Source organism: Pyxicephalus adspersus, chromosome 8, assembly GCF_032062135.1.
Source record: "Pyxicephalus adspersus chromosome 8, UCB_Pads_2.0, whole genome shotgun sequence".
NCBI lineage: Eukaryota > Metazoa > Chordata > Amphibia > Anura > Pyxicephalidae > Pyxicephalus > Pyxicephalus adspersus.
In genome coordinates, this window is record NC_092865.1 from 56,292,990 (window position 1) to 56,314,479 (window position 21,490).

The following is a 21,490-nucleotide window of genomic DNA, read 5'->3' on the forward strand; positions in this document are numbered from 1 at the left end:
GTATTTAGTTTTTTTGTGTTAGTTTTGATGGGTCACTTGCTTTTAAATAATCTTTTCTTCATTACTGTTTGCTGCCAATGTATGGCGCTGTATATCCTCATGTAAAGTGTAAGAGTTTGTTACACACTTTACATGAGGACACAGCACCATCTACAGGTGTGATCTGAATAAAACTGAGATTTGTATTCTGATATTAATTTAAACAGGGAAACATTTAGGTTATACTCATATATATATAGAACCTGCAGTTTATATTACAATGATCACTAGTGTTGCATGTGCTGTGACATTAACACTTGACCATGCCTGAATTTCCTGACACTCTTCTAAATTGGTATTTTTGAGGAAAGATGGAGAAATGAATTTATCACAGGCTTCCACCACTTGTAATATCTAGCTTTACTTACTTTGAAGACTTACAGCCTAGGCTGCAGCAGGCAGAGTCTCACTGCTGAATGTTCTTTAGTAAACAGTAAGGAAATATTAATGTTTAGAATGGCTGCCTGGGTACTCAGGGGCTTAGATCTGTCATTCAGTCTATCTACACCCCCTCATATCAGAAATATCAATTTCTAATTGACCAACCCTCTAGGAACAAGAATTATGAGAAATTAGTGTGAATGTTATTTAAAGCTTTCATTAGGTATCAGAATTATTTGACTGCTTTATTGATTCTACACCAATTTACAATCTGCTTAAGGCTGATTTTGGCCGGTTTAGGAAATCAATAGTTAAAATTTGCATATAATTGTAAAACTCTGTTTTTTAGTTTTTTTTTTGTTTTACATAGATTGTGATTTTCATAAGCTACGTTTTTGAACTTGTTTCGCTCTGGGAATAAAATTCTTCATGTGTTATACCTAGTGTTACTGTTTAATGTGCCCTGAATAACACCTTGGTGAACTGAAATGGTTATAAAACTTTCTATATTTACAAGTGAACCCAAACTTCAAGCTTATACAAAGACATATCAGTCTTATCACAATGCCTCTGTGCAGGACCGCTAACTGTTCTTAGTTGATTCTGCGCTGTGTAACCTCCCTTTCACACTCCCATGTACATTGATTGTGGGGAATTACAGATCATGCAAATTTGTTTGTAATTTAAACTTGAGTTAGTGTAGTCTAGTGTAGTACAGCAAACCTTTTTGACAAAGCAATTAATCTGGTAGCTATGTGAAAAAGAAGCTTATAGCTACCCTTGTTGGTTAGATTAAATTAATGTGAAATATATCTTTGACAAAAAAATGACACTTAAAATATGTACATTTTCATGAGCATTAAATGTCAGGAAACATGCAACTTTCTATGTTCTATTGGTGGCACAGTAGTTTAGCACAGTTTTAATGTGCTTCCACTGGCAGCCAGCAGGTGACACTGAAGCAAACTTCCTGCTAGCTGTCAGTGAAAGCACATGCAAGGCATGCGTAACTACAGTGCCACCAGCAGGCGACTTAGGGAGCTACAGGTCTCCTGACATCAAAATCGCTCATAGGGCCTGATTTATCAAAGCTCTCCAAGACTGAAAAGAAAAAACAATCATGGGTCAACCTGGGTGATACAGCAAACCTAAAATGGATTACCTAAAAATAATTTGCTAGTTGCTGGCAAATGTTTCCAATCCTGGACCAGATCCATTCCAGCTTTACTAGATCACACAAGTTCTGCACTGAAAGTCTATATTCTCCAGTCTCAAAGAACTTTATTACTCCAGGCCTGTATCCTTTAGCTTATACAGAACTTAAAACTGAAAGGTTTACATTTGAAGACCTTCAGATGATAGAAGTATTGAGTTTACAGATTTGTATAGCAAGAGAGCCAGCTACACAAGGGAAGTTCTAAGCATAAAAACCAGAGCAATTCAAGATGTGGCCTCCAAGAGGGTTTCAAGGAAATTTAAAGGGCAACTTTGCTAAAAGACACCCAAAAAAGAATCTTCTGACTTTGGTGGATGATGATGAGCACCCAATAAACCAGTTTCTTCTTTTTCTAGGGCACTCCATTGGTGAGATCTCTTTGGAGGTCCCAGGTTCATACTCTTGACTGCTGGATATTATTTAATTTAGAATATGGAGAATGTAACAGGAGGAGCTGAAACATACCAAAGGTTATGATAACTCCTGGGTGGACAGGACCGGTGGTCATTATTTACAGCAGGGAGATCTCACTGATGGAGTATCAAAGACGCCATAAAATATCATTATTTGGTAGACAGATCTTTTTGACATTCAATGTTTGACTACAGTGTGTCTTTAAACAGGCCTAATATTAAGTGCAATATTCAAGCAGACCTACCCCCTAATATTACAGAACCACCCGCACTTCTAAATATTTGTTCAGGTATTTTTCTCTTCTGTGATTACAAAGGAGTGATCCGTGAAATTAGATTTTGCGGCTATTTAAAACATATTAGCGTTATGTCCATCAATCAATACAAGTAGCAGGGGCTCTAGATAATGTCACTGTCATCAATTTCAGACTGCAGGCTGGTCAGGTATATTTTTTTTTTCCCCAGAGAATATAAAACAGGACTTCATGAAAACGCTTAATTATCTGAACAGCCACGAGCTGATGGTGCAGTCAGTACAGCGAAACCTGATGATGAAAAATATTATGGAAAACCCAGAAATACATTCAGGTTAGCTGAGCTCTGGAGAATCAAAAGCAAAGCAGCGTATGTAAGCCGTAATATTCAAAGTGAATTTATAATCCTTCCCAAGCATTTTTTTTTCAGCTAAGCCATACAGCCAAAAGTTTTTAGACATCTGACCTTCTTAACTATAAAACAGCCAAAATATTTGAGCATCCAAATTATTGACATAAGATGTTTCTACTGAAGGGTTCTGTTAATGGTAGGGTATGCAAAGATAGTCAAGACAATTGTCCACTTCCAGCCAAGAGAATATCCCTAATTGTTCCAGCATAACTTGGCTCCTGTCACAAAGCCAGCTCCATAAACACATTGTTTGATGAGTTTCTTACGAAGGAACTCACATGACCTACTCAGCGCCCTGATCTTAACCTTACTGAAAACTTTTGGAATGACTTGGACACAGCTTGCTAGCCAGATTTACTCATCCAACACTTGTACTGGACCCTTAAAAATAATCTTTTGGTCTGAATTGATTGAATTTGGTCTTTCCTCACTTACTATATAAACCTGAATATAAACCAGTCCAAATAAAAAGTACCTAAGTAAGTAGCAGGTCTAGGACAGTCAGGTTGGGGAGGAAAGGGCTAGATGTTGCCGGGCATTCTCCAGACAGCAAATTTAGCAGTCCCTATCTGACTTGCTAAAGTTTCTAATGCACATTAAAAGAAGCTCACAGTTAAACCAGAGCAAGCAATTTAAGTCTAGGAGAGGAGCCTGTACAACTGTGCAAGATAAAGCCTGAGTTCAGCTTACTGAAACTCCTTTGAAAAATCAACATCCCAGCTCCTCGGGGCACAAAAACAACATATTTTGTTTTTAGTTTAAAAAAGTTACTTAGTACAATAAGTTCAGTGGATTTGTCAGCATAACTGCTGAAATGTGGCCATTAAGTTAGCTAATTAGGGATAATTTGTTGAGCCTGGAATCTATAAGCTGGTGCTGAAATAACTGAGGACACTGAGAGACAGATGCTACATGCCGAATGACTAAAGGAATGGATTAAATGAGGACAAAGTATTGACGAGGATTAGAAATTCACAGATAGAGTGGGGTCAGTTTCTTTCTACAATGCATTGGTATGCAAAATACTAATGAGTGGGACAATCAGCACTGAAAATGGAATAAGGCAATTACCACTCAGCATAGCAGAATAAAATACACTTTACCATATATAAGCCATATCCATTTTAGTAATATTCAGAAACAATTGCAGGTGTACCAGGCGAGGAATTTCCTTCAGAGGGAATACTAACAGAACCAAAAGTATGAAGAACAACCAGAAAATACTATTATTTTCCCACTTACTATATAAGCTTAAATACAGACCAATCCAAATATAAATTAGGTACCTACTTTTATCAGACAAGTAAAAAAAGCTACATTGACTCGATTATAAACCTATGCCACAAAATGCGGCCATTACTGCTAACATTAAAACAGTAATGAAAAGAAATGCCAATTAAACTAATGTGAATAAATACATCCATGGTGTAATATTTTAAAATATTTGTTTAAAAGAGGATAATTTAAAATCGCATGGGCTCAGTCTGTTTATCACATTTTCCTCCTTTTTACAGGGTAAAGTATTTTTTACTTTTGAGTTGGTTATAATGAGTCACTTGCTCTTACATGGTCTTTTGTGCATTATTGTTGTCCACTAGTAGAGGGCCCTGTTGGCTCGTGTGGTACAAGTGATACCAGCTCTGTCTCAAAAGACAAATTTTATTACCTTTACACTTTACATAAAGATACAGTGCCATCTAGTGGCATTTTCAGGGTTACAGAAAAATCTTGGATTTATATTTGAGTATATGCATACATTGTGTTGCATTTATCCCAATATGTATTCTAATAGAGGAGGTCTTACCAAAGCAAATAAAATCTTGCTAAAATTCCTTCAATTATATATTCAAAAAAAAAAAAAAGATTGGGGTTGAACTTTAAATTGTTTTCGTCTAGCAATTTGCTGCACACATTGTACACATTGTCCACATTGTACACATCTTTGAGACCCCACTGACTAACACCCCTAATAATTTAGGGGCTAATTTAGATTTTTATGTTATACCTTTATCTAGCACATCTTTATGGTATATCTAACATGCAATGCATTGAGGCAGCCCATTCGTTTGAATGGACTACCTAATGTACCAGCTTAAAATAGTTGCAGACACTATTTTAGCAATGGAGTACAACACAACAGATGGTGGTGGAATCCGCATATGTTGTAGTGCACTGCAAGACAGGTTCATTGTGGTTCCAGTAACAAAGGATGGCACCAAAGTTCAAAGTCCATACTGAATAAATGGAGCAATGCAGAACTCCCAACTGTGTGAATCCATCCTAAGGAACCTAAAGAACATTTTTTGTCACTCTTAGACAATGCAACTCAATGCCAAAGTAAGCACAATCTGAATTTTAGTAGCGCAATTTTTTACACCGCGTATTGAAGCACACATACTATTTGTAAGCTGTGTTATGGTGCCATTTACAATGATAACACACCAGTACATATAATTATTGGTGTGATTGGGCTAAAAAACTGAACACCTGATTATAAAAAGAACAGAAAGCTGTCTAAAGAAATATATTTGAGAAGCTACCCGTGTGTTAAGTCTTCTTGGTGGAGCACTGACAAAGATGTTTTGCTGCAGATATATTCAAGCAATGATTTGGAGCCTTGACATCCTTATATTTTGATCATTTCAAACACTATGAAAAATTTTACTCATCCTTATTCCGGTATATCTTTGTATGTAGTGACATTCCAATATTAGCCCTGCAGGGGTACTGACATGTTGCATTCACTTCAGGCAGAAATGAATAAACTTCAGCTTACGGTCTGTTTTGTGTCTCTTTCCTTGAGAATTTTTGAACATAATAAAAATAAAGTCATTGCAGAAATTCTTTCACCTTGATAAAGGTGAGCCCTAAATGTAAGGACTACTTTGCTATATCACTTTTGTAAATGTGTGACCTTGGCTATGCTCCTGGTTTTCAGTAGGACTGACCTATTAAAATAACATATCAAATTCAAAGTGTATTACAAAAAATTAGACCATCATTGGAGTCATCTACTATTATATTTTTTACATGACAATGATACTTGGCCAGTATGAATGCTTTCAGACAGCTAAAGGGAAAGTTATTTGTAATTTCAGTAAGCCCATATTTTGAGTTATTTTTGTAGCATTTACCAAAAAAACATTTTTTGTGACATGTTTTTACAGAAATGATTTTCCTAATTATTATATTATTATAAACATAGAGATTATTAATTGTTGGAATAGGATAATACAAAAAAAAAAGGGACTGCTCTGTTTTGCTGAATTGGCCAGGTCATTAGGGTCTATTCACATTATCTATAACACAAGATTCACCCATCCTGTACCCAGAATATACATATTCACGCCACTGGATTATTTCAGAAATTTTGAAATTTTAATTATGATTTACACATTTTCTAATTCAACTCAATGTGAATAATTTATGACTTTTCCATAAAAGTTGGATAATTCTTGGATGTAAATATTTGCTGTACTTATCAGCCCGGTGACTGTGGGAACTGAACTCTAATGAACTCTCAATGGAGAGTTCATCTGAGTTCTCATCTGGAGATTGCCTGCAGTCACAGCTGATTGGAAGCACTCGCGTGCCTCCAATCAGCTGTGACCGCGGTTCCTATGATCACTGGGCTGTACTTATCAATGATAAGTACAGCCCGGTGACCAAGGGAACTGAACTCAGATGAACTGAAGTAACAGCTTATTGGAAGCACTCGTGTGCCTCCAATCAGCTGTGACCGCAGGTTCCCACACTCCCCGGGCTGTACTTATCATCCCAGGGAGCGTGGGAACCTGCACTTTAGCGGAATTTGCGAAATTGGTTCGACAAAATTTCGCGGACCCATCGGAGATACAAGGAAATTTTTGCGAGAATGTCAGAGGCATTCTGGCTCATCCCTAACAGGGAGTACTGGTCATAACCACAAGCTTACACAATTATAACTTTTTTCTTTCCAGGTGCTCTTAATTGCATGGTGTAGACAGGTGAATTAGTAGTAGTTAGTAAAGCAACTCACTTTAAAATAGCTTAATATTTTAAGGTGCATATAAAACATTTTTACAATTTTGCAAAGAAGATACAGCCTGAGTCTGCCAGCATGGTGCAAAGAACTCTGTGGAAGCAGTGGTCTCTCCGCAAAGATCCAACAAACATTCTCTGTGTCAGATTTATAGCTCATGATCTTTGGTCTCTCTGACTCAGCACTACTCAGGCTTTTGGAACTCAGTTGGACCCGTAGAGTGAGCCGATGACTTTATCCGGCATGGGCAAAGCACAGGTTCACCTTAACAATAATCAGCTCCAGTATTTTCTAGTTTGCATTTGGCACAGATGCCTTGATGTCACTGATGGACTATAAGAGGATGAAAAGCGCCTGCCTAGCCTTCTGACTTTGGAGGCTGAAGTGACCGATGAACTGTCAAAATCTCAATCTTTCAGCTTTATCATGACCATCCCTGCAGCTGCTATGCAATAGACGTGTAACGAGAAGCAAAACATTTCCAAGTTACAAAGTAACCTTGTCAAGAGGAACTTTTTACAAAAGACCTGTGTTAATAATATATGATTTGTAACTGAATCGTGCAGGGCAGGGTACTTAACATCGATTTCTTTTAGCTGTGAAAGATGATGAGGTAGGTTTCATTGGTCCCATGACGAAGAACGCAGTTTTAATGTTTACTAATATCAATATTCATGGGATTGCATGTGGTAATTTGGAAATGTGTTTTCTTTCTGCTATTTATTCTGCCTTTCTGGGTAAACAAATTGGTTTATCCGATCTGGCGCGGATGGAAACGGTAAAACGGAGAGAGATTTTAATGAGGTACAGGACGCGTAGGTCTCCGAAGGACCGTCTTTATGTTTTATTTGAACCTCCTGACCTTAGACTGTGGCCTTATGATGTCTCAGCTTTTATCTCCTAACAGACAAGCGGTTTGCTGCTATTGAGGAGAAGAGGCTTCTGGGAAAAGGCAAACGACTAAAGGACAAGCATGTAAACAGCATTTACTAGAATTCCATTCTGTTGAATAATGGTGACTTCTTGCATAAAGCCCCCAGAGAACAAAGCTTTTACGCACGCCTTTCATTAAAACAATAACTCTTCTGTTACAATTGTTTAAAGAGCACATGACTCTTTGTAGCAGATACAATCCTGCAAATTAAGAAAACAGGCAAGCATGATAGTGTGCTTGTTTCCTCTTCGACCCCCAAAAGAAGACAGAAGGGCATCCACTCAATCTATTCCTCAGTGCCGTTACATTGTGTGGCATATGTTTGATTCTTTGGTCCAATTGAATTTTTAGTTTTTTCATTGAAATACTATCCAGGGGAAGTCATAATTTTCTTAACACAGCAAAACAGATTCCTAGATTCATGTGATTGCTTTGAAAAGATCCAACCTCCGCAGAGTCGGACCTATCCAATAAGCAAAGCTTGTGCTTTCTTTTGATTGGAGAGCTCTTGCTTTAACTCAGCAGGGGCATGTTGCACCTCTGCTGGGAGACCACTGCCACCACCCCTAATATTTTGATAGATGTACAATTGAATAGGGTTCCTGAGGAGCTAGTCCAGGCCAGCTCAGTTACAAGAAAAAGCTGGATGTGTTTCTAAATTAATAGAATATAATTGGATAATAATATATATCCAGATAATGCCAAACTAATTAGTTTCCATCTATCTATCTACACTGCCTGTCCTCCCAAAAAAGTCTAATATTTCATTCAACTGCCTTTATCTTTATTTTCTATTTCCTTTTTTTTAGATTTATTTCCATCCAGAGTTGCAATATTTTTTTACAAAGATCTTGTATCAATGGGTGAGTTGGGCCACTAAAGTCTTCTTCAGCACATTCCAAAGATTCTAGATGAGGTTAAGGTCTGGACTCCATGGTCTCATGCTCCCTGAACCACTCTTTCACAAACTGAGCCCAATGAATCCTGGTATTGTCATCTTGGAGTATACATATGTCATCAGGGGGAAAAAAGTCCATTGATTAAAAGACCTGGTCATTCAGGATATTCAGAGAGCCAGCTGACCTCATTATGCCACATAATGTTACTGAACCTATACCCAACCAACTGAAGCTACACCAGATCATAACACTGGACCTACAGGCAACCCAGATCATAACACTGCCCCCACATATCTATATACTTTTATCTTTCTATCATCTATTTTAACTTGCTTTTTTCTCTCTTTATCTAACTGCTATTTCAATCTTTTTCATTTGAATATCTCACCTTTACAAGTGGATATTAAAATAGGCTGTTCAAAAAGAACATTTATTATTACAATGTAATAAACAGGTTGGTTTTAATGCAAAAAAAAAAAAACAATCATAAAATCAGTAATATCAACATCACATAAATACAAGTATCTCAGCTGCCACTTATTTGTGTTGGTGCAGCAGTGATTCAGTTAATTCACCATGTCATTTCAATCCACTCATCTATGTAGTCACCACTATCACAAGCCCTGGAAATGTTTAGTCTACAAGTAATTACTTGTCAATCCAAATCATGAACTGGGTATTTATGGGGATAAATTGTCGCTCACAGCTCCTGCAAGATGGTGAAAACCAATAAAAGCCCAAATACTGTTTATTAACATAATAATATCTCGCAGTATCTCAATTGTATTTATAGCATGGGTACAAAGCTCTCCTGTTTTACATGTCATTAAGATGCCGCCAGTGAGCGACAGTCTGACGCTGCTGTTATCTAGCGCCGGGGCATTATAAATAATTTATGGAGACTAACTAATAAAGTGTACCTGTCTCCTGCAGCACATAGGTAGTCAAAGCTTGAACACACAAAGTATCAGATGATGAGTGATATCACAAGTTTTCCGGTAGTTAATAAGGAGTCAAAACACAGTGGTTTTGAAGGGACCAGCTAGTTCACCATGCATGGCAATGCACAGGACATACATTGGTGTGTTGGGTTGCCATTCATTGCTAATGGCACCTCAAGTGCACCTTACCAACACCACATGGCAATGAGCACGAGCTACACCTCACTGTGTACTGTACCATGTGCTGTATTAGACAGCCCATCCAAATGAACATAAATCTATGCATTTAGTAAAAGACAAAACAAACCTATCATAGGAATGAGTCATTATACCGGTCTGTCATTTTTTGTCAATATTGGTAAGTCTGGGTAGTGCACAATTCTAGGGTGGGGCTAGGGTGGTGTTCAATACTAAGGCAGTGCACAAAATCTTAAAGACGTTTTTACATTTCAAAACCCTTCCACATTATTCTACTAATCATAAAAGCACAAAAAAGCTTTAGAGAAAACTAGGCTATAGTTATATTCAGATTGGTACATACCTAAATGCACAAGCATAAGGAAAGCTTTTCAGGGATGAAAAAGTGCTATACTCAAAACTAGCTCTGCATGCCTACTTAAGTTTCCAGTCATTTTTTTATATTACAAACTTAGGACTATTGAGGACTTCAGCATTCAAAACGACTTTGGTCAACTTCAGACATCAGTCCTGGACCATAGTCAGGTCATTGAGCAAGAAGAGCTCATGTGCCTGATATTTAAACTCAGCAGGGGACTCAGCTCCCCATTATCCCTTTATAGCATAAATATCAGTTTTGAGTTTGACATGCCCTTCACCACCCACAATTCTTGCACCCACTTAATATATCGGGCAGGTCCTGTCCAAGTTTTAACTCGCTAATTGACTCTGACACCACGAACAAGAGCTGCCTGGGAAATTTTGTTTCATTTTATTATTACAGCTGAATTCCCTAAAAGCAATGCATCATTCAATTAAATGCAAAGTAATTACATGAACGGAGTGGATATAATTTGATTTTTCTGCAGTATTTTGGTTTTGTAATTAACGTCTTGGCACAAGTACTGTAATTTGATGATGCCCAGGAATGGGAAAATTAGTGGTGTAAGGCAAATAGCAGGGTTCATGAGAGATGCTTTGATTACAATTAGCTGTTGTATGTGAAATTTCCATTCTGCATTTAGTGCTGGTCCTGAAATATCATTGTGTGCTTAAAAATAGACAATCCAGCTGTAGACGACTGACTTTCCAAAAGACACGAAGGGGTGTAGCTTAGTCAGGTCAGTTGGTGTGGCTTATAAAAGGCTCCTGTAAGTCCCTGGTCAGCACCAGTATTCACCAGACGCCAGTCCCCCAATCTAATGTCACAGTCTTTACTTTTAGCAAGCCCCCGCTCAGCTTTGGGAGACTGGTTGTGCCTCTCAGCACATGGTTACCCCCAGGACCTAATGCGCAAGGAATGGTGTATGGGGGTGGCTGGCAGAGGACCAGGGGCCCAAAGATTAGGCAGTCAAGAACTACCAGGTAAATCCTGAGTACAAAGCCAACGTCATACATGGATGATCAGTCCACTGATCAACGTACAGAGGGATTGGGCACAAGAGTCGGGGGTCACAGGTAGAGGTCGGTTCAGACAGCATATAAACAATGGGTCAGGAAACAGGCAGTGGTCAGCAACAGAAAATCACACGAGAAACTCTTCAGCACAGATTAGGTCAGCTAAATGTTTCAACAGGCCACACTTATTACATAACCAACTCTAGAGTGCACACAAGCCTGTTGTGCCATTAAGGTTAAAATTTTGTGCAGTAATAGACCATATGCAAATTTTTATTGGACACTGGAGATACTTAATAGTTTTACTTAAATCCATTATATTTTATGATTTCATCAACTTTGAGTATGATTTATCTTCACGTTACAATATGTGTCTTTTTTCTACAGCATGTCTATAATACTCAATGAGAATGCCACAGAACCTTCTTCCCAATCTGCATTCAGCTGCCCACTCCAACCAGCTGCTCTCTTGCAGGGTGTTTAGCCTTTGCCTACACAGCTGCAAACCCACAACTAGCGGCCTCAGCGCACAAGGCTTTTAGAAGCTGCCAGCTACAGAAACACCTCCTGAGAATACCGAAGTCTTTATTCCAATGTATGAGCATTGGGGAAAAAGGGAAAAAATATATTTCATGTTTAAAATATTATGGGTACATTGATCTCCAAAGGAGTAGAATGCTCAACATCGACTGTAGGGGCTAACTCTCTGACAAGATTAACAAGTATTGTAGGAGGGGGGATATTGCTCATGAGCTCAAATGTATTACTAGCCATGCAGTTCCCTCAAGGATGCACACAGTATGGGGGCTGAAGTGTTACAGGAAGATATGGCTGCTTTTAGCAAAACACTACAAAGTGTAAAAGTGCTTGTGTTAGGCTAAATTTCAGGAAAACATCTAAATAAATGGATAAAAAATTTATGTCTGTATTTCTGTCTTACCAGTCCTGTAATTTAAAGAGAAACTAAAAAAATAAAAAAAACTGCAACCAGACAGGTCCCTTATTACAGAAAGGACAGGTGATGTCCCTTCTGCAATAAACATTACGTCCCTGATCGCAATTTAATAAATAAACTCACCTGTGCCTGCCTGTTCTGTTGTACCGCCATCTTCTCCTCTTCCCAGTTCTAATCTTTGATCATCTTGGCTGGGATGACATAATTTTCATGGATGTGTGCCGGGATTAATTCAGTTTCGGCAGCCCCAGGGATGCAAGGATACCTGGCACATTCTGCTAACCTACACATGCGTAGTTAAGTAATTCATGAGTGAAAAAGATGGTGATCAGACAGGAAGGTTTGTTTATTGCAGAATGATTATTGCCTTGACCAGGGTACAGCATAAGAAGTCCTCCACTGCTGCAACCAGTTGATCAACATACCCCAACCTCCATTTTACCCCCCAAAAAAGAACATTACACATTTTTGGAAGTAAATTGGCCACAGCAGCCCCCATTTATTAACACCATGTTCTTAAACAACGATTTTATAGTAATAACATTTTAAAACCGGAACAATTCTTCTTGCAGGTTCATGAAAGTCACCAATCTTCCTTAGCAATCAGGCTGTCTCCTCCACTAGTAATTGTTTCAAAAGTGCTGCTTTTCCCGCATTTTCCTCCCCTCTCCACCTTTTTTTTTTTTTTTTTACTTAAACTTTTAACCTCTACTTCCTCCAGCCATTGCTCTGAGGTCCCTTCCCCTCTTCAACCTTCTAACCTTCCACTTAAACTTTTAACCCCGCACAGGCCATGCGGTCCCCCTCTTCACCTTCCACCAAGCTTTCCCCTGAACTTTTAACCCCAACGTTCCAGCCTTCTATACTCCCCCTGTCATGAGGCCTTTTGCCCATCCTGTTGCTTCAGTCCTGCTTTCTCTTTATGGAGTATAGGCCTGCCTGATCATTAATTGTCAAAGCTGAATTTCTCCTTTAAGCAGCCCTGCAACACAGCATAGCCAAGCGGAGAAATCCAAATGAATTGTTCCAGTTAAGAAATGCAATGGTGTCATCCACCCACCTCCAGCCTGCTAAATTAACAGAGAAGGAGCAGTAGGAAACTGATAGACTCATCTGTCCACTCTCTTATTCTATCAGCATATTCCTTATCAGCCCATTTAAACCTTAACGTTTCCTGATGCCTTCTTTATTTCTTCCATTCTGTTTGCTGCTATACATGCAATTACAGGAGGTGGAAGGTTTGAAGGCATTACAGCCTGAGTTTTTTTTTTTTACATTTTACACTAGCTTTAAGGTCAGTTAGGTTAACTTTTTTATTTTACAGTTTTGCAAAACATGGCAATCAGACATTGAAACTGACCCAGCTTGAGTGACTCTACATTTTGGCCTAATCCCTAGTGTTGCATTCTTATTTATTTGACTGTCCTTAATCTGCTCTTGTAAAAATGCAAGTTGTTGAGTTTCCTGGTTTTAAGCTGTATAAGCTGTTGATCATGTATTCCATAGCGTGTGTCATGTTTGGATGTAAAATCATTTGATTGTTCACTAAAACATGCAGCAAGAATTAACAAAGTTATCAGCTGAATGCTTTTAGTGGCACCTAAAGATACAATTTTTTGCTTGAATGCAAAAAAAAAAAAAAAAAAAATCTGAAATATAGCACTAATAACTGATCAGTCCCTTTATGCGATCCAGCATGTGACAGCTGCATCACTTTGCATTAGTTGCATTTACATTTCAGACAGGTAAGTTTTGACTCCGGACACCTGCGATAAAGTGTATAAGATTCACTGTCATTTTAACGAAATGTTTTACATGATCTCCTCTTTAATCTGCAACTATTCTGTAGCTGGAAACAAGGAACTTCAAAGGGAAGCACAATGCGTATGATTTTCTAGGTCACCTTTTTGAATATCTCTTGTAATAAAAAAAAAAAAGCTTGTTTGATCCACTTCCATAGTCTAAATGAGCTGCCGCCATGCCGTCAAGACAGCTTCTAATGCATTTTATGCTGTGGTCCAATCTCGAGTATAGGGCACATTTAGCAAGGTTACAGATCTTCAAGTCCTCAGCTTTACATTAACCTTGTTGCAGTGTGATTGCCTGCAACTGAAGCCTGTTCAATATGTCACAGCCTTCGTAATGCTGATATTAGGCTTTCTGCTTCCAAGTGACCAGTAAACATAACCCACTGATTGAAAAAGTGAACTCCAATACATGGAGTTCTTTTCCTGCCACTTTAAACATCAAAGGCGCTTACAGCCTGTTCCTTAACCCCTTTGGAAGTTTGCTTGTTATCTTTTAAATGTTTTGTGCTGGTTGCTGACCCTGGCTGTTTCCTATTTTTTTTCAAAATGTTAAAAATTTAGAGCCCATCACTAGTTATTCCAAATATATGCCAATCTGCAATCAACAGCACTTAGTGCTAGAAATAGATTTATTTTATTACATTCCATGTAATAAAATATGTACACTAAAAAAGAAGGAAGGGGAAAGACTCTTCCTATGTATATTCAGTGTCATCCCATCAAATGTCAATTATAGGAAGAAGACAAAACAAAGTACAGAAATCTTGATGAGTGTTCAAAGAAGGAAGGGTTTAGGTTGTTAAAACATAAACTTCAAAATGGTTTTAGACTTATGTCTATATCATAATGGACATACTCTTTCTTTATTTCTAATCAATTTGTAACAATAGGACTTTTTTGTTAATATATAGTCCCTTTATGATGTGTCACTGTTTGTAACCTCTCCTGTAGAAGTCTCATACACGTGAAATGCGTTGGGTGAGGAGTTTTTCTACTTGTTCTGCAATTTTTGAACTATGGACTCACTAAAATCTGTTGAAATAACAGAATACATGGTAAAAACACTCTGAATTTTCTGTTTTAAACAACTTTATAAAAATGTTTGTGTCCCTCACCTCAGGCTATGGTGCCTTCATGTGACCCATATATCAATATAGGACATATAAGTAAAGTAGAAGTAAGAGGATTGAACCACCATGTCTACTGGCTTATCACAGATACCTGACATTAGTGGATGTTTGGAATACTAATGGGATTAGTAAAGCTGTAGCAGATGAATAAAGAATAGGTAGGATCTAAGGACCACCTGGGAGTTTACTAACTTTTCTCTTGCAAAAAAAAATGAACTGCAGTCTTTGAAAACCTGACAGTTGCTTTAGTTTACAACAGAGTTTGGACTAAGTCGTCACCCTCCAAGTCCAAGTTGAGTCCCAAGTCATTGACTCCAAGTCCCAAGTCAAGTCTCAAGTCATCCAAGAATTCTACCAAGTGGAGTCCCAAGTCAAGTCACTTCATTTATCCCCATGTGTCCCCATATAGGAACAGAGCTCTGATCCTGTTCTTGAGCACAGGATCGCATTCTAAGTCCATGGCTATCTCAAGGAGGGGGGGGCTGTATTACAGAAACCTCACTTCCTTCCTCCCTTTCCCCTTCAGATGTCAGTAGAGAAAGCAAGTCACTAGGGGAAACCCCCAAATCGAGTTGCAAGTCATTAGAGGACTTAAGTCAGAGTCGAGTCCAAGTCGCGCGACTCAAGTTCCAACCTCTGCTTTACAAAGCTTTCTTATTACCCCCTGTATTACTATGGGATTTATAAGCAAAGTAGCGGTCAGAGGATTAAACCATTGCAATGAGGAACATTGGTTAAATGTATCAAATGTTAACAGGAAGCTTAAGCTGAACAGAAGAAAGGTAGACGCCAAGGGTCATGCCAAGGGTGTACTACCTTCTCTTACTTGGATATTTCTGCAGTCTTTCAAAACTTGACAGGGTTGCTTTAAGGTTACCAGATCTTTTGTATATTAAGGGACTTTTAAAGATAAATAACATGCCTAAAACATGTTTAATAAAAATATGATATGAAGATAGTTGTTGAAATGAATGTTATGGCAACATGTTGTCTTTATAGCTTGCCACCATTGTCTGCCAATGCCATTGAGCCTGCTAATAAATTCTAATTTGTCTGTACATAATTGCCAGACAGCCTGTCTTTTTACATCCTTTTAAGTCTTCCCATATGTCTTCCCTTGTCAATGCCAGTTAGGCTGTCAATCAAGTCAGTCAACGGAGCGTTCATCAAAGTCAACCAGTCTTTTCAGTTTTGCATATCTTTGTCTATCTGTCCCTATCGATATCAATTAGTCCATCTGTCAATGTGTATTGGTCTTTCTGTCTGTGTCTGTCCATTTAACATAATTGGCATCAATACCAATCGCTGAGGAAGAAAATATCAAGGGAAGAATAAAAAAAAAAGAAGAGGAAGCAAAATGCTAAGAAAGAAGTTGCAAACATTAAAGGTCCCCACCTTTTCATTATAAAGAACTTTAATCTTCTGCAATGCTGCTGCCCATAAAGGACCTTTGTCACTGTCAATTATCTCCAAACCCAAACCACAAACTTGGAGATCCATGGTATCCCATTTCTCTGTGTCTTTTTGTGATCTTCTTGTGCCCAGGTGATTTCTTTGACCTTCTCCACTGACAGCCATGTTTCCACAGGTGTGTTTCTTAAAAGCATTTGGATCAAATAAACACAACCCCCATTGTATCATAATATGGAACCACTTTGAGATTTGATTAACTAAAATATCTCCCTAGTACCGTCTTTGCCTTCTTCATTGACTACATTTCAGAATATTAGATTTTATTTTTTGCAGTAGGTTAGATTAGGTCTATATTTACTTTTTTAACAATGGCAGTAGGCCAGTCACATTATTCAGCACTGTCCTCAACATCCTTTGCTCTAAACTTGGTGGTCCATACTGATTTAGAGAGCAGCACTGGTGTGATGACGTCAGCACCGCCAGTACACCATGGAAAAATTCACTGTAGGGTCACCAAACTTTCAAATGTAATTGGGTATCATTCAAACCAGAAGGCTAAATATACCTTGTGGGCAAAAAGTTTTTCTACAGGGCCAGCAAAGAAGTATTGCAATCTGAGCTGTTTTTGTTTTTTCATTAATTTTTATCATGAGAATTGGACTTTAAGGATGGGGAGCAGTAATAATAATTAGTCATAACTGCTACTCTTTCTATGCAGCAAGTTTAAAAGCCATCCACCACAGGCTTATAACTTCCACTACCCTAAGAATATTACACTTAAATAATACCATTTACATGCTGCCTTTTCCTTTCAATAATTGGGTAGCGTTTAAAGAAAAATAATGACTTCTCATTTTCTACCAACCATCAACAGTCGCGATGGGAATTTTAAACATGTACACAAAACAGTTTGCAATGATAGCTAAGTCCTAACCACTAGAACATTCATAAAAAGTTGGATGGATCTAATACCTGTCTTAATGATAAAATGTAGATTTATATTATATATTATGCAATACTAACACAGACAGTTTCTAGATTTGCTAAGCAGTGAGGCAAACTGTAGTTTTTCTCATTATTAATGATTAGAAAACAGTATAAAGTCATACCAAACATAAAAATATGAATCAACAGTAAATTGTGTGCTTGGCTCATTGCACAATATATAATTTGTTTTTATAGCTAACCAATGTATTTATTAGTGTTCTAGATTGTACTAATGATCTAACATTTATGGGTCAGTACACTTTAAAAAGAAAAGAGTAACAAGAGTTTTAAAAAAAAGCAGAAACGTCAGGCAAACAAATAAAATCATTACACAGATTGTAACTATTATGCATATATGGAGTGTGCTCTAGTCAGGAAGTCTATTTGGTTTAGTATAAAACTAAATAGACCCAAAACTCATTTATTCCATTCAATAAACTGTCTAACAATTTCTTATAGCAGATGAACAGTCTATTGTTGAGATCTGCACTTGAGTTCTTGGGTGTGTACACCTGCTGTGTCAATTGTGAGGGATTCTTGTTCTCTTTATTGGATTTTTTATTTTTTCCAGCTATGTACAGCTAGATACTACCCTTGGCCTGCCTGCACCCACACATGTGGATAAAAATGTTGCTGCTATAACCTGGTGTACATTAAAAAAAATGTTTTAACTTATTATGTGCTTGGTTTCAAAACTCAAAGCAGAGCAGCATGGTGGATAAATGGTTAGAACTCTCACCTTGCAATAGGATCTTCCAAAATGTAATTTCCACCAAGACATTATCTAAGTAATGTTCTCACTGGGTTTCCTTCTACAACCAAAAACATCCTGGTACATTCTTCGGCTTTTGCCCAAAGCTATAACTATAAGTGATAGGGGCATTAGGCTGTAGGCTGTGTGATAAAAATTACTATACGCACCGGGTTCTGAGCACCAAAGTCTAATGCACAAAATGGCTTTGGTTTTTCTTAGTAAACCATGGCTCGAGTCCAATGGATTTGCAATTAGCATTTTGCTGACATCTGTAATAGGTACTAGATACTGATCACACAAATGGATAAAAATGTTGCTACTATCATGGCCATTTCAGTTGTTGCAATTAGAGTTGCAAACACCCAGCCTTACAGACAGAGTGAAAATGGGTACATAAAAAGCCATATCTTCTTAAGATGACACTTATCATCTTCCACCTTCTTAACCATGTCCACTCGATTAGTTGACTATGATCTGGGGCCCTTTTAGGCTTCAGGTGATGTTTAATTTGAGCAAAATTATATTCTATCTCAAAAATAAAAATGGTTCGAAACCACTTTCTGTACCAGTTTACAAACCTGAGCTTACTTGTAAAAATATGACAACATTTCCAGCACCTGCAAAATTTATGGCACGTTCAGGAACATCGCTGGAGATGATATTGGCCACTAAAAAGAGCATATGATATACGACAAAAATTATTTGCTGTTCCTTCAACCATCTGTGTAATACGCAACTTTTGTCAACATTAAGTCTCCTCCGAGTTGAATAACTTTGATTTAATTTAGCATAGCCAGGCATTGCCGTCTAGTGCAGCGTAGATAATTCATATAGATCGTTTTTCCATGTGATCGCATTTTAAAAAGAGAGTTTGCAACGGAGATGCTTTCCAAAATGCTGTTCGTAGCAAGACAATATAATTACAGCTGGGTCTCCAAGGGATCAGTGAGTTGTTTGGTTTTGCACAAATAAAGCACACTGCAGGAAAATTGCATCTCAAAATGTGCCAGTGTCTTCTATTATATTAAACGCAACATGCATACGTTTTGTTCGCTGGGAGAATTAGATTATTGTACATTGAAATGAATGCGCACAGTATCAATTTTCCTGTTAAACTATACTACTATTCTATTTTCCTACAGAGGAAAAACATGCTGATGTCTGCTAAAAAAAAAGTTTTTAATTAACTTATTATGTGCTTGCTTTCAAAACTCAAAGCAGAGCAGCATGGTGGATAAGTGGTTAGAACTCTTGCCTTGCAACAGTAGGGTCTTCCTAAGTTTGATTTCTACCAAGACATTATCTATGTGGGGCTCTCACTGGGTTTCCTTCCACAGCCCAAAAGCATGCTGATACATTTGCTGGCTTCTGCCCAAAGCTATCACTATGAGTGATAGGGGCATTAGGCTGTGGGCTCATTTGAGATCAGGAACTAATGTAAACAAATCAGTGTTCTTTATAATGCACTCTGAAACAAGTAACAGCAATTTATAGATGGTATAATAATTTTCTGCATTGATTGGCTGTTTTAACAAATAACTGCAGATCTACCACAACCACTTTTTTTTTCTTGGGTACATTTTGATTTTCAATGGGTTTCTATTGAAGGGGAATGAACCCCTGAGTTTTTGGGGCATAGGGTGACACTGGTAGGATCTTCGTAGAATGACTCTTATTTATAGATTATCTACTTCAGATTAGAGTAGAATGTTCTAGCATTCTAGAATACTAGAACTAGGATGTCTACCATTCTGGGACAATATGAGTAAGTTGCATTGCGTTTTTTTTCAATCCAGTGTCTATCCACATATGGGAAAAGGCATTTTTATTAGAGGTCCTTTGTTTCTCCCAATACCCACATAAGCATTGGTCCTTTCTCCATGATTAACATAATTTGGTTAGCCAAAGATAGGTTATGATGCTAGAAAAATGGTTATGATGCAAGAAAATGTTGGTGGTCACCGGATCTGGCCAGTGCGCCTCAGGAGAAGGACCCCGCTGGGGGTAGGGGGCACAGCGGCCAGACCTGCGGAACATGTACCTCGTACAAACAGAAGGCTCAGGGTAGTAGGAGGGTTGTGGCTCTGGACTCTCTCCCATCGCTCTCCCATCGCAGGCACGGCCCTTCGATAGGAGAGTGGGCTGGTTCTGGCATCATGATATCACTAAAGGGGAAGTTTCTTCCCCTTTGAGTGACACCCAGCTCCCAGCTCCCAGAGCCGGTAAACTTAGTGGTCCACCGGTCCGAAAAGGTTGGCGATCACTGGCCTAGACCAGTGTTTCTCAACCAGGGTTCCATAGAACTCAAGGGGTCCTCCAGAGTTTGCTAGGGATTCCTCGAGCAATAAGCAATTCGTGACCCTCAGGTCAGTTACCAATGACTGCAATTAATTTTTTGGCTATCTGTATGGATGGCAGCCTTACCACTGGCCATCAAGATAAGAGGCATTCTTCCCACTGACCACCAAGCCAATGTATTGAATGCTTACTAGGTGTCAGATCCCCAGTAGAAGGTATACAGTTCTTGCAGAAAAAAGCACTACACCAACCATACTGGATAGTCTTTGATGTACTGTTGCAGGAGCAATATCAATACAATGCTTGTCAAGTTTCTCTACAATAAATGTTACTTATGTGAGTTCTTTAGATGAATTTCAACTCTGAGCCAAGGTGCAAATGGGTAGGTATGATGATTTAGGCTTGACATCTTCAGCCTGTGGTCTGTTCTGTAAAATGTTTCTCTCAAAAACTGCGTGGCTGACCCTCCTTATGGATGCAGTGTACAGAATCTAGAAGCACAGGTAAGAGGGCCAACTCCATAGGCCTGGTCATAGTTAATGATATTGCAGAGTATCCTGGGGAGGAATTGCTTTATTATGCATCCCCATGATGCCAATTCTGGCTGAAATGCCATGGCCCAATCAAACTGTATTTAGTCTGTGCACATAGAACAAACACGGTAGTAGAAGAATGCTTCATTTTCTGTTACTGTCCCCAAATAGAAAACCAAATAAAATATTCAACTATCAACATTGCATCACAAATGAGTTATTTTGTGCCTTGCCTGCGGTAAAATGAGCAAGCCCAAGTTATCTATTCTCAATTACACTTTCACCGAACTTGCTACTTTAGAACATTAGATCAATATTTACTTTATAAGCCCCAAATGATTGTGAATAACAAAAACCTTTATTATCAAATTGGCCTTTACTTCTGTGCCAATTTGCATTTAAGCTGATGAAAATTTCGTGCATTAGGTTGGAATCATTTGCAGTTCACAGAATGGCGACTTATTGTTGCAATCACAGGCAAATAATAAAAAGATATTGCGGGACTGGATAGAGACTGTTATATTTCT